At 38.1% G+C, this 13446-nt stretch overlaps 1 protein-coding gene across 4 annotated transcripts in view; it reads left to right on the plus strand.

Annotated features, from left to right (window-relative positions):
* LOC103138012 (zinc finger E-box-binding homeobox 1-like) overlaps window positions 1–13446 on the plus strand; it is a 103348-nt gene that overhangs the window by 64474 nt on the left and 25428 nt on the right. The gene's annotated exons all lie outside the window — the stretch shown is intronic.

Below are 13446 nucleotides of genomic sequence, written 5' to 3' on the forward strand. Positions count from 1 at the left end.
AGTTTCAGGAGCATAATAAATCTGTGTTCTGAATCAATAAAAACTGAAAGCAGTTAAATTCAGTCAGAAACCTGCACTGATTTATGGCTGTAATAGAGCCTTTCTGCTGTTTTCTAACAGGCTGCTGACTTCAGAGGCATTGATCAAGGTGTTTGTAAAAGGAAAATAACGGTAATTGTGTACCACTAAAATAATTACCCTTTCAGAAGAAAATGGTCAGAGTAGAGTGGCTTCAAATTTTATTCTACTTTCAAGAACCCTGATGTGTTAATTCGGATGTTGTTGATTTGAATTTCTTTGTATTCTAGGCAGAAATCATTGGTTGTATCATGTTGAAACAGAATGTACAGCTGTGTTTGACATAAGATCAGTGTGGTTAGCAAGTGAAGTTCATAGTCATGACTGTATTTCCATACACACAGAAACAATGCACATTCAAGTCCTAATAAAAACAGAAAGAGAAAATTATAACATTTGCTGATCTTACAAAGCAGGGGGAAATTAATATTAGGCTTTTAAATAAAAACAACAGTTGGCATTTTTCTGATTCTTGAATATTTTCTTTTTTGAGAGCTGTTTCAATTCAGTTCAGTTTTCAGTTCAGTTTATATAGTAATTATTTACAATACATGGCATAGCTCTTCACCCAAGTCATACATCAGATCTCTGATGTCTGAGCTTGATCATTAAGGGTTTTATATAGCCCCTTCTCCACTGTCAGGTCTCACTCTAGGCAGTTAATGTGTGGTTCGGAGTTGGGTGCGTCTCCATTGGCAGTGAGTTCATCCCTAGGTGGGCAGGAATGTAGCTGGGATTGTGGGAACACGAGCGGGCTGTGAGTCCACAGAAGGTGTGGTTGACGCTCTGATGATGTCATTTTATATGTCTACGTATGGGCAGCTGGCCTGGTATAACCAGCTTCTTGTTCCACACTTCATCCAGAAGGTATGGACCCTCGGTGATTGAGAAACGACTTCTTGCTGGAGGTGTAGACTTTGTTTAAGTTTTAAATGTTACCCAATCACTAACATTTGCCCATAATTCATGCAATACACCAGTTCAATCCAATATTTGGAAGTGTGACTATCATGGACACAGTTCCTTTGCTGACATTGCTAAAACTACAGGCAGTAAGATAGCTCAGAAAATCAGTGTCATAGTTCACAACTTGTCCTTCTGTTTGCTGATTGACCCCGTTGAAATTCTACCAGAAAAATTCACATCATTACATAGGAAGGCAATGACCAGGCTAGTGGGCAGCCAGTTCCTGTGAAATCTCTCAGTATATTTGTTCGCTGTGGATTGCCCTGTCCAGTTGAGGCTGTATGCACTGTTCCATTAGTCGTGCCTTCATTCGTACAGTGACGTAAATCCACGGGCCGATCAACGAAAGCAATATTCTGCCAATCAAACCTCTAGCGCGCAATACCTGGCTTGACCTGGCTTGCACCAGCCCTACGGTCGGTTCAAAAAGTTAGGAGGAAATGTGCAGGATTTGCAAATAAAGATGAATCTTTCCAAGGTGGAAAGATTGTAGTGAAGTGAAGGAGAACCAGTTAAAGCTCCGGAGATGATAATTGGCTGATTTTTGGGCATTATTGGCTTTTCCTTGATCCGGTTGAATGTTGGGTTAGGATTCTTTAGTCCCTGCCGTGAGATAGCAATTCAGAAGGCTGTGATGTGATTATAAATCGGTCACTGACCCCAGCCTACCCAGCCATACACAATCAAGCATGTTCTGGGATTAAATATCTCAGACAAAAACAATCTGTACCACCTGCTCTGAAGAGAAAGGTAGTTAACCTCTGCAAATTCCAGACCAACAGAAGAAGAAGCTTCAGTTCATAAATTCACTTCAGGTTATTTATAGATCACTATTTCCCAGTAGTAGCTTTAAATCTCTCTGATACAACATGATTCAGATGCTTTTCTTTTGTTGTGGAGAAAAACATTTGGTTCTTGTTGAGTGCAGAAATGAAAGTTTCATGTCAATGTAATAATAGAATTTGGGATTCTTCCAAATCTTTCTGGCAGAAAGCTCAGCTGTTCAGACATGAATATAAATCCTTATCTAATAGTGAAGCATAGCAGGCTTAGCTTCCTCTCTGTGTCTGCTGCCGGATAAAGTGATTTGAAACTTATTCAGGTAAATTAGCCAGCAGTTAAGTCATATAGCTAGCAGGTAACATGGATAGAGTTTTCCCGTCTCTCTCAGGACACTGACCTAACTTATATCCTGGTCTTCCTGCCTCTTCTTCCTTTTAGGACGTGGCTTCTCATAGTGTTTTTTGTTCCCAGTCGGTGAGCAGGAGTGGCCAGGCAGCGACCTTCCTCAACTTTTAAAAATTCACTGTTTCAGCACTTCTTGCCTCTGGTTTTACACTGGAACAATTCACCATGCTGCGTATCGGAAGAAACTATTGGTGTCTGTAATACTTCTTTGACATCTTTTGTACTTTCTGCAGAGTTTAAGTTTGTTTTTTATATTCTTCAGACTCAGATTTTCTTTTGTCAAATTTTTATTTTTCATAGTATTGTATAGTAAAGGCCATGTTGCTCTTTATGCTGGTTTTTTGAAACACGTGTGTAAGCATGAGCCATTGAAAGTATTTCTGTGAGACATCAAGTCCTGTCACATTGTTGAAGGTTTATTAGGTTCCTGTCCTGAATAGAACACGTATATTAGAATAATATTATAATAATGTGAAATTCTTAGGGTGTGCAGCGTCATAACCGAATCACTTCAGTATTTTTTTGTACCCTCAAGAAGACATGATTATTAGACTTAATTAGTCAAAATGTAAGTCATGTTGTCATTTTAACTTTCAGTCTCAAGCTTCAAGCATGCCGAATTGAGTGAAGTGCATCAATAGTGTGAGGTTGTGATGTTATCATTGGATGCTTGCATGAATATTTCTAAAGCAGATGTGGAGGACATGGTTTGTTTAAGCTGGAGCGCTTGTGTGGTAGAATTTTCCAAAAAATTTATTTAAACATGTTTTTATGCTACCATGTTAATTTCACTGAAAGGCTACGCTAGGGCTTTGTTTTGCTGTGACATCATGTTTTCCTGCTCTATTTAATTGAAAGACAGCAACACAACAATGTGAGGGACACAAACGAATTACAGACTTATTATAATCAACAGGTCGAAAAAAGAAGACAGACGGCAAGCTGTGTTCAGCAGGAACAAGAAAGAAGTGTTCTGTGATCAGAAGGTTGCTCGGGGCAACAAAGTGTAATAAGTTCAGCGATCTTTAACTAGCTAGTCATGATTAAATAGACAAAATCTGTCCTCAGTAAATGAGACAGGTAGGTTGTTAAACCCTAACTCGTATACTAAAAACAGTAATGGAGACACTGACTTTATTACAAGATGCATCCCGGATGGATCTGTTCACAGCAGGTAATGCTTGGTGTAATCATATTGAAATCTAAGAGTCACGTTCAGGTGAATCACGGAGATGACATAACCAGCATGTAGACGTGCATTCACAGAATGAGATTTTAGTGTTTCCCCGTAGAGATCTGGTCTGGGCAGGGGGTGCTGTGCAATGACAGACAATTAAAGAAACAGTTTTTTTCATCACTTTCTTTTAATAACAATCGTTTTGTAGAACGAATTTGTAGAATTGCTGCAATCAATGTAACAACCATTTATTCAAACAGTTATTGAAGAAGCACTTGGACATGTCTTGAGGATGTCTACATATCTGATATAAAATTCTTAAGGACAGAGAAAAAGTTATTTATTCTTCTTCTCTTCTATATCCATCTTTTTTATCTGTCTCTCTTTATTTGATCTTTTATCAGTTCATGTCTCTACCTTTCAATCTTTATCTACTGTATCTTTAACTACCTTACCTCACCCTTTCCAAGCTTAGTCTTATACAGCCAGGGGGAGTATTTTCCTTCCGACAGTCAAGCCAGGTCCAAACAATTTATTCGGTGATTATTCAAATTAAACATAATTAATTGTAATTAATCGATTATTGAAATAATTGTCAACTTATATAATAACCGATTAATCATTAACTAACGGACTCTAAAATATGCATTTTGCTACAAAAAAGAACAGTCAGAGTGGTAATTAACCCAAAACTTTACAAAAAAATCTATACATTTTGCAGTTAAGATGAAAATCCTTCTTTGTCGGTAAATATGTTCAACCCAGGCCAGAACTCATGAAATTCTGGCCTATCCAGTTATTAATCCAAAATAATCATAAACAGAGTAGTAGACAGTATTTTTTAGCTGCAGATTCGTCCTTGAGGACTCATTAAAACTATGCAATGTTGCTGCACTTTTACATTTTTACATTTTTGTTTTCTTATTTTATAAAGGAATTTAATTATTTACTTAGTTGTATATTTTAATGAATTTCTAATATTGTGTAAAAAAGGCTTAAGTAGTTAAATGAAAAAAAACAACAACATTTTTGTCGTTAGAATAATCAATTACTAAGATAATCTTCAGTTGCAGGCCTGGGGTGGATTTTTGCTGCATGTTAGGGTTACAGAAGTTTGGAGGTGAGCTTTTAGGTTGCCGAAACGCTGGATTTAATGTCTCTTTTCCTGCTTCTCAGGTGAAAATACAAAATTAAATAGTAAGAAAATGCAGAGACCATAGTTCAGTCTTTGTGAATACACTGCAGTGTGTTTGTCTTTGTTCTTCTCAATAACAGCTGGCCTTGGCTCCTCAGGTAAATTCAATCAGTTGTTCACAGGTCCCCTGGGCCCCTCTGTGGCCCCCGGCACGGAAAGCCAGGCTATTAGATTGATTTTGGTTCTTTTGCGCCAACTTCTCTTCTGGGCTCCATGATGTTTTAAAGAATCTCTAAATAATCAACAGGATGCAGCAGAGTTTAAGGCAGAAGAAGTCACTAATTAACTGCTGCAGGGCCTCATTTTATGACAGTATCAGCCACTTACTAGCACAAAGTCTCTCTGTGACAGTGGAGGTCAGACTGTATATTAGGTGTGTTCTTATGTAACCCCCCCCCAGTCATTTATCCTTATGGGTCTGCTGGGGCGGCTACTAGGAAACCGGGTCATCTCCTCTTAATCACCTATTCCTGGTGGAGTAACATTGACACACTCACACACATCTCTCTTTGAACAGTTTTCTTACCAGGTGCTCAGCTTTTATCAGAGATTAAAAAGATTTCACCAGATTCCAGCCTCTTGTTTCTGAGACTCAATCAGGAGAAAGTCAGGTCAGCAGCTTTTCCACTGAAATTGAGCTGTATCTTAGAGGGGCAGTGTTATGTGAGATTGACTATTTTAAGCTTTACATCATGTACATCTTATTATTTCCTCATCTAAAATATACCTGGAATGTGGCTCTAATTCTTTCATGCATGTTTGAGAAATCCTTTAATCTCAAGCCTTAGAGACACAACTCCTCTTCCGGGCTGCATCTTCCAGACTTCCAAGCTTCCGCCTCACAGAGCAGACTGCTCCCATAGTTCCTCCTCTCAACTCCTTCAGACTAGCCTGCAGCAATTAGCAAAGACCTGGTGGAACTGAGCATCTACTGAGATCATTATAGGAGCTACTTCTCAATGCATCACTGGTGTAAATGTTAAACGGTCAGTAGAGAAGCGCTATTGTGGTAACATCCTGAAGTGGAGTTTCAGAAAGAGTAGAAGTTTTTAAAGAGACGGAGACCCAATTTCAAGGCATTAAATTACAAAGTAAAATTTCTTTCAAGTCATATTTAGTATATAGTATTTTTATAACAGCTGGAGGTAACACTGTTTCTTGATTGTTCAATAAAATGGCACTGTATGCCTGGAAAACATGTAATACTGCCCCTTTCAGTGACCTATTTGTTATAGGCGGAGAGTAAAACTCTTATTTGTTGGCATGTTTGTCATTTTCCTGATTTCCTGAGGGCTCAGTATTTGTAAAATAATGATTGAAAAGGTGACTTTTCTGTTTTTATGTTTTGCCTACATTTTGTAAAACAAGGATGTTGAAAGTCAGGCTTTGGTTAGCTCATCTTATAAACTTTTCAACCACATTTAAATATAAATAGACATCTTTGCATAACCATGTTGTGACCTTTCAGTTTCAACCACATTTTCATGTTGTTTAGTCATTGTTTTTTTCTGTAATAGAAATAGAAATCAGAAGGGTTCATTCATCCTCTTGAACACATCTGGGATCTTTACCGGTGCCAGGTTCTTTAATCAAACGCACATTTTCGTCTGGAACAACGTAAATGGATAATAATTTTAAATGCATCACGTTCTTGCATTAATCTAGACATTGGTCTTCCTTTGTTTGCATCTACACTCAGATCATTGACATAATTGACATTCAGGAGGTAAAACCTAACGAGTTCAGCGTACAAACAGTGACTGGATGCACTAAATCCTCCATGATAGATTTACTGTTTGAAAGCGTTTAATCCAGGTGTCGAGCTTGTTCGGATGCACTCCTGGCAGAAAAAGATTAGTGCTTTTGAGTGCGCGTGCTTACTGAAGCAGCAGATTAATGTGTGTCTTGTAAGATTAAATTAAATTTAGGCTGCTCTGTGCAGAAGGTGGGGAAACGCCCTGCCAGACTGTAAGAGAGAGGCCGAGTGGGAACCCAAGGGTGTGGGGGAGAAGAGAACGCGCCGGTGCATGAGGTGGGCGGAAGTTCACGAGTAACTATGACGATGCAGGTTTTATGATCAACATCCTGTATTTCTCTCACATACATACACATAAAAATAGACAGTTTGTCTTTTAAAGTACCGGTCCAACAGCAGGGAGTTTCCATTTCTCTATTTGCTCATGTAGCTGTTTGGTTTCCAGACATGAATCAAAAACGAGTGCAAGAATCAGTCCAGTAGGCAGCAAACTGCTATCTACTTCTCAGAAACTTGGACTTTGAAGTAATGATTAGCTGATTAGAAACAAAAAAATCTATATGCTGAGTAATCAAGGTAACAAAAGCTCTGAATGTATCCCTTAAAATTAGATCTTTGGTGAAGCTTAAACAATAGTCCATAAAAGATTAAAGGACAGTGAAACTGAAAAGATTTTTGTAGGTAGATAATAATACATTAGCAATTTATTATTATACTTGGGACACTTCCCTTTAGTTACCATATTAATTGAGAAGAAGCACATTAAATGCTGAGAGAATTGAAATCTATTGTAGAGAAGATGTTAGGGTTGATTAATGGGGCGTATACACTGGAGACTGATATTTTGAACCTCAAAATGGGTTCAATCCTTGATTATTTTCTGGATCTAACAGAGTAGCTTTTTGATCTACAGATTTTGGACCAAACTATAATTTTTTGAATCTGTGTTTTATATTTCAGGTTGTTATGTGCTACAAAGTTCAAAAGATGTTTGCATAAAGCAGTCATTACTCATTTTCAACTTCACAACACTAAAGATTATTAAAGTACCACAAACTGGCTGATACACAAATAAAAAGCCTCATTGGATGCCCAAAACCAATTAGTGGTTTTATTTGAAGTGATAAGTGTAGTTTCAGAGTTTACTTTAAAAGATTAACACATATAAAATGTTCCAAATAAAATGTTGTGAAAGTTCTGTAAGAATGATCATGTTAAAAACCAGAATGTTTTGGTTTTAACCACAACTATTCAACACATTGGTATAACTTGATACCAGTAACCAAAGTTTGTATGAGATTTTTCCAAATTATGCACCAAAGTATAATCCCCTAATCCTCATTTCACTACCCTCTAAACAAAATGGAACAAAGAACATCTTTGTCACATATACAGACCAATTAGATGTTCAAGTATTATTTAAATAACAACAATAAAAATCTGACTTTGCGGTTTTTGACTGATCAGAGCCAATTAACAGGAAACTTTAATTGACTGGTCCATGATCATAACCTCTTTTATGCCCACCACTGTCCCTAAATGTTATGACAGTATCTAGGCAACTTATTCATTTTTATAGAAATAGTACAATTAGGCATTGCTATCATGTGTTTTCTTATCTTTCAAAGAGTGCACTTCTTTTAAACTAAAGTCTGAAACATTCACAATGCTGTAACATCCATCTAGTTTTTTGTAAATAATGGTGCATTCAAAGCTGTGCAGGTTGTAATTATGTAACATTAACATTATTTGCCTACAGTGTTAGACTTCAATAATAGTTTCCAGACTATTTTGTAGCACACTAGTTTTTATCTGAATTTACACAGTAGTTAATTTCACTGTGGTGTATGAATGCCCTTTAGAAGAACAGAAGAAGACACAGCAGGGCTTAGTTCACAGGAGAGACAGGAAGCTGTAAGGTACTAAAGACTAAAGGTAAACAGGAAGTGACCACTCACCACGTCACCCTCCCCTCACTTCCCAGTGTTTCACTTCCTTTTTCTCGGTGGACGCCCGTTTACTGTAAGCTTGCTCAGGTTTGATTTCTTAACCGTGAACCACAGAAATACAAATGTATATTCTTGACAAGTGATGTGCCTGTAATGTGGGCCAGAGCTTTGTTTAGACTGTGTTTTTTCTGAGCGCACGTGTCGGAGAAAACCCCAAACAGCACAATCTTAGCAGCTGACCCAGTTATTGTCGGAGGGAATTAAATCCTGCTGAACATACACACCTCACACACACACACACACACACACGCACACACACACACATACGCTGCCAGACATGCAGCAGTAAGCCACTGTGGAAGGTGATTGTCTGAGATGAATCTCACCGACGGATCATTCTTTATGGACTCACAGGCTCACTGGGACTTTCTGCAATCTTTAATCTCTGCATTGTTGTGAGTCCCTCTGCAGAGTCAGAGAAGTTCGGATTCAGAGGAAGGAAGTTTGAGTTGATAATCTTGGACTTCATGCATTTAAATCCAGCATTAGGGATTTATAGAGAAATATCAATGATGGTAATGTAGAGATTCCTTCCTGTTTGTATTCAGTAGGGAGGCACCATTATGAAAACTTTAACCAATTTCAGTACCCAATATTACTGGCAGATAACTGATATTTAGCCACATTTATATATTTCTCTAAACTTTTGACACTGTGGAGGAAGACGTCACAGTCCTGAGCTGCATCTCTGTCACATGACCAAACCCCTTCCGTCCCTCTTCCTGAAACACAAACGGCAACAAGAAGGAAGTGAACATTGTTTGTTAATATCTACCTGCTTTTAGTTATTGGACCGATACCGATATGTTTAAAACACCTCTAACATCAGCCGATATCATTGTTGATGCTGATACATCGTGCATCCCTACTGTTTAGAACTGGAAAGGATAAACAGATTTTTATTTTGCTGTAAAATTCTTGTCTGCTACATTGAGCATCAGTAACTTCAGGACCAGAAAAATACCCATGCTGCATCCGGTGTGATTTTTGGAAATGCAAATGAACATTACTGACTCACTAAGTGGCTAAAAACAGGAATTTGGTCTTGTATTAGCTCACTTAGCTTACCCTAAGTTGACTTTTCCAGTTAAATCATGAATTTACTTGACTGCTTTATAAACTTGTAATTGAATCTGAAGTTTTGGTTGAACACAACACAAAACACAACACAAAAAGTTGTGTTTTGTGTTTTATACTTATCTATGCAATTTTGAATCAGTTCCTAAATACAAACATCTTTTTTACTTCTAGTAATATTGCAAACCTTCTGCATGCATTCAGTCTCAATGCATGGTGGAGCATGCATACAAGAGCATAGTGTGAAGATTAGATCACTTCCTTTGATTAATTTGCTTCTTTTTTGACTCATCAACACTGACTCTAGTTCCTTTGCTCCATGTCCACAAATTGTATTTGTTTAGCAAAGCATTTGTTATTTTTTTTATATTTTGTGCTAGCAAAAACATCTTCCGTACCTGATTCATTAACAGACTTTATAGGTTAATATGGTTATAGTTCATTGTTGGTTTATTAAATCTTAAAAGTGTTTTTCACCATCTGCACCTCTTCTGAAAAAACTTGGCTGACATACAGGATAGAAGACTAAAGTTGCTGGAATAAAAGGGTTTGTTGATTTTCCATACACTAATGGAAAAAACTAAGTACACAGTTTGACTCAGTTGCTTGGATGTGAAGGAAAAGTTGTTTTCTGTTTGTCTTTTTGAGTCTCTCACCTCGTTGTGAAGGAATTTTGGCTCCTTGTTCTTTCCAACTTGCTTCAGTTTACAGGCCTTTGTTTTAGCACAACGCAACATTTGAATCAGACTGAGAACAGGACTTTTATTGTGCCCTTGCACCATCTTGCTTATTGTCTTTTTCAGACATTCTTTTGTAGATTTGCTGCTGTTTGGGATCAGTGTTTTGTTGGTGACCCAGTTTTTAGCCATGTTTCAGTTGTTGGACAGATGGCCTCATGTCTGACTCTAGAATGCTTTGGATTTTGGTCCAAAGGTCCAAACCAAACCCATATCATCAATCTTCTACCCCTTTGCTTGACAGTGGATTAGAGGTATTTGGGTAAATATACTGTGTTGAATTTTCCACCCAACATGGTGCTGTGTATTGTGCCCAAAGACATTCAGTCTTTTTGTAGGTGTCCTGTGATAAACTTGTAGCTTTTATAGAGGTTGTTCTCGTGATTAGTCCATTAGCTACATTTGATTTGCACCACCATTAATCCAGTGAAGCAATGGAATATTTTACTTAATGGACTCATTTCTCTAGAATCTGTTTATTTGTCAAAATGAAGATTTAAGCCACCTCTAAAGCTCCAAACAGATGTAGACAGGACTATTTTTGGGTAGAAATCTTTCCTCAGACTTGTTTTTGTCCACACCTCATCACCTTCTCGTGCTAATGTGACTCACTGATTAATTCGACCGAATTAGACAGATGGTGAAGGCATACAGAGGTGCACAGAAGTTTGTGATTTTTCCATGCAGCTGTAGCAGGACCGAGATCAGAGTGGAGAGGGTTATGTAACACCTTGATGTACTGCCACCCCCTGCAGAGCATGACTCACTGAAAAGAGAAATTTAGAAGGTGCCAGTGTTCACATCATTTAGCTGACGTGTATTAACTCTCCTACAAAAATCAGCATTCATACTCATTTTGTACATGTTTACAATATTACCTTTATTGCAAATGAGACTATTGTTTTTTTTTTGTATAGAAAAAATCTAAACTGAGCGTCTTAAACATATAATATATTTGATTACATGTGGCACTTTGCACTTATGGCAAATTCTATGATTGAAAATAGCATCTTAGATTTATATGAAAATAACTAGCATCATACTGAGACCTGAGCTACATTTTTATAAACATTTGCAGAGGCTAACATTAGAAAATAACAGTGGTGAGCATACTTCCACCAATGCAATAGTAGTGGAGGTAATTTGTTGTTTAGCTCTTTTCCTGACTTGCTAATGTTTAGCCCACTTAGCTTACCCTAAGTTGACTTTTCCAGTTAAATCATGAATTTGCTTGACTGTTTTATAAACTTGTAATTGAATCTGAAGATTTGTCAAATGTTAAGAATTCTTCGAGTAGTTAGACGTTTATATTCATGCTCTTATTTTGAAGTGGTTGCAGCAGTTCAGTTTCCTTCATGTTCTCATTCTGTTTTACCAATAACTTTATTTCAAACAAAAAACACAGGAACAAAATTAAACACTGAGAGTAGAGAACAAGATGTAAACATAAATACAACATCTAAGGGCTTTATAGAACATGTAAATTATAATGTCAGAATAAGGTTAGTGGTTGAGGAGTTGCGCTTTAGCGTTAGCTTCTGCTAAATATCATGTTGATGTGAGTGCTTCAGTGTTAGTGGAACTAATGTTTATGATTAGCACGTTAGAGGTTAGCGCTCTAACTTCATAGTTAGTCGTGCTCACCTCTGGGATTTAAAATATGCATTACTGACTTTGTAACTTGTGTCTTGAACAGAGATACAATGAGTAGCTTTGGCAGTGTACCCTTTAGTTGTAATTTATTGGTATAATTATACTTTATTTCCTAACACAAATAAATGTGGTTACATGATGCATCTTTGCTCCATTTTAATGTTGAAATCCTTTATGTTTGTGTAGGTTGTTGGTCTTATTTAGAATAAGGAGGCTCGTCAGGTAGCCCACAGTCCCTCCGGGTTAGTGGGGGGCCTTGAAGGAGAAAGAAAGAGGTCTGATTGAGCACCTGGGCCAAGCAGGAAGCAGCTGGAGAGTTCTGATTAACCAGGGCTCACATCCACACACCCTCACACACAAAGCCTGAGACAGGTTCGTCTTCATTGATTTAGCAGAGTGCATAACTGAGATTCACACACTGCCTGCAGCAGAGACACATATGACCGTACAGCACACGTGGCAGATCCTCTGTTTGTTTCAGAGCTTGGTGTCTGGATTGTTTTACACTGCTGGCTGCAAGCAGAGGGGCTTTCCTCTGCAGGAGTGTGTGTGTGTGTTTGGAGCTCTGCACTATAGGCTCGTCCAGAGGTTGTCAGCTTTATAAGGTGGGCATGGAAACATAGCAGTGTGTGCCAAAGAAATGTGCAACCACACCTCTCTCTCTCCCTCTTTCTTTCTGTGTGTGTGAGGGTGAGTGTGGGTGACGTAGCCTCGTTGTACCTCATGATGCCCACTTTTAATGGCGCATGAGGAATATGAGTCAATCTTACATAGTTAACTTCCAGCTTCACAGCTGAAGGCAGTTTTCATCCTGTTTACTTTTTAAACAGAAGTTTTGTCTCTTATTAATTGCCAATCATCTTTGCTACTTTGTGTATTTTTTTTAGATATAAAAGTAGCAGATAATAATTCAGTTACTTTTTATGTGTAAGAGTTACTCTAGAGCTGATAAGCTTAACAGCAGTGGAACGCCACAGGATTTAAAGAAACACACCACTGCAATCAACATTTTTCCATTATTCAGTTATTTAGTGTGTGCATGTCAGAGTTTACTAATGTCTGTTGGCAACCCTCCACCCTCTAACATGTCGCTGGCACCATCATGCTGTGGGGATGCTTTACTGTAGCAGGGCAGAGAAGCTGACGCAGCTGCAGGGCAATCAGGGAGGAGAACCTGCGAACGGCTGCAAAAGACTTGAGTGGAGCTAACGTTCATTTTCTGGCAGGAGATTGTGCATAAACAAACATGAGTTAGGCCAACCATATTCATTTGTTAGAGTGGTCCAGTCAAAGTCCAGACTCAATGTGTTTTTTCTAGTTAGAATGAGAAAAAATTGTTTTCTAGATGTCAAAAGCTACAAGATAGACATCCAGCTGTAACTGCTGCAAAAAGCCAATTTCCTTTGTCGTCTTAACTAAATACAGAATACAGTTTGCTGGTGTAATAAGACAAAAATAAAATGGGTGACTGCACCTTTAAGTGGGCTGACTCTGCAGCTGCTCACCATGTAAAGTCTGGTCACATCTATTAGCAGACAGGCAGCTCTAGTGATGTACTCTCCTCTGTTTGACCGTCTCTCTCCCTCTCTCCAATCTGTCTCAGACACACA

The sequence above is a fragment of the Poecilia formosa genome, unplaced genomic scaffold, assembly GCF_000485575.1.
Source record: "Poecilia formosa unplaced genomic scaffold, Poecilia_formosa-5.1.2 Scaffold45, whole genome shotgun sequence".
Classification (NCBI taxonomy): domain Eukaryota; kingdom Metazoa; phylum Chordata; class Actinopteri; order Cyprinodontiformes; family Poeciliidae; genus Poecilia; species Poecilia formosa.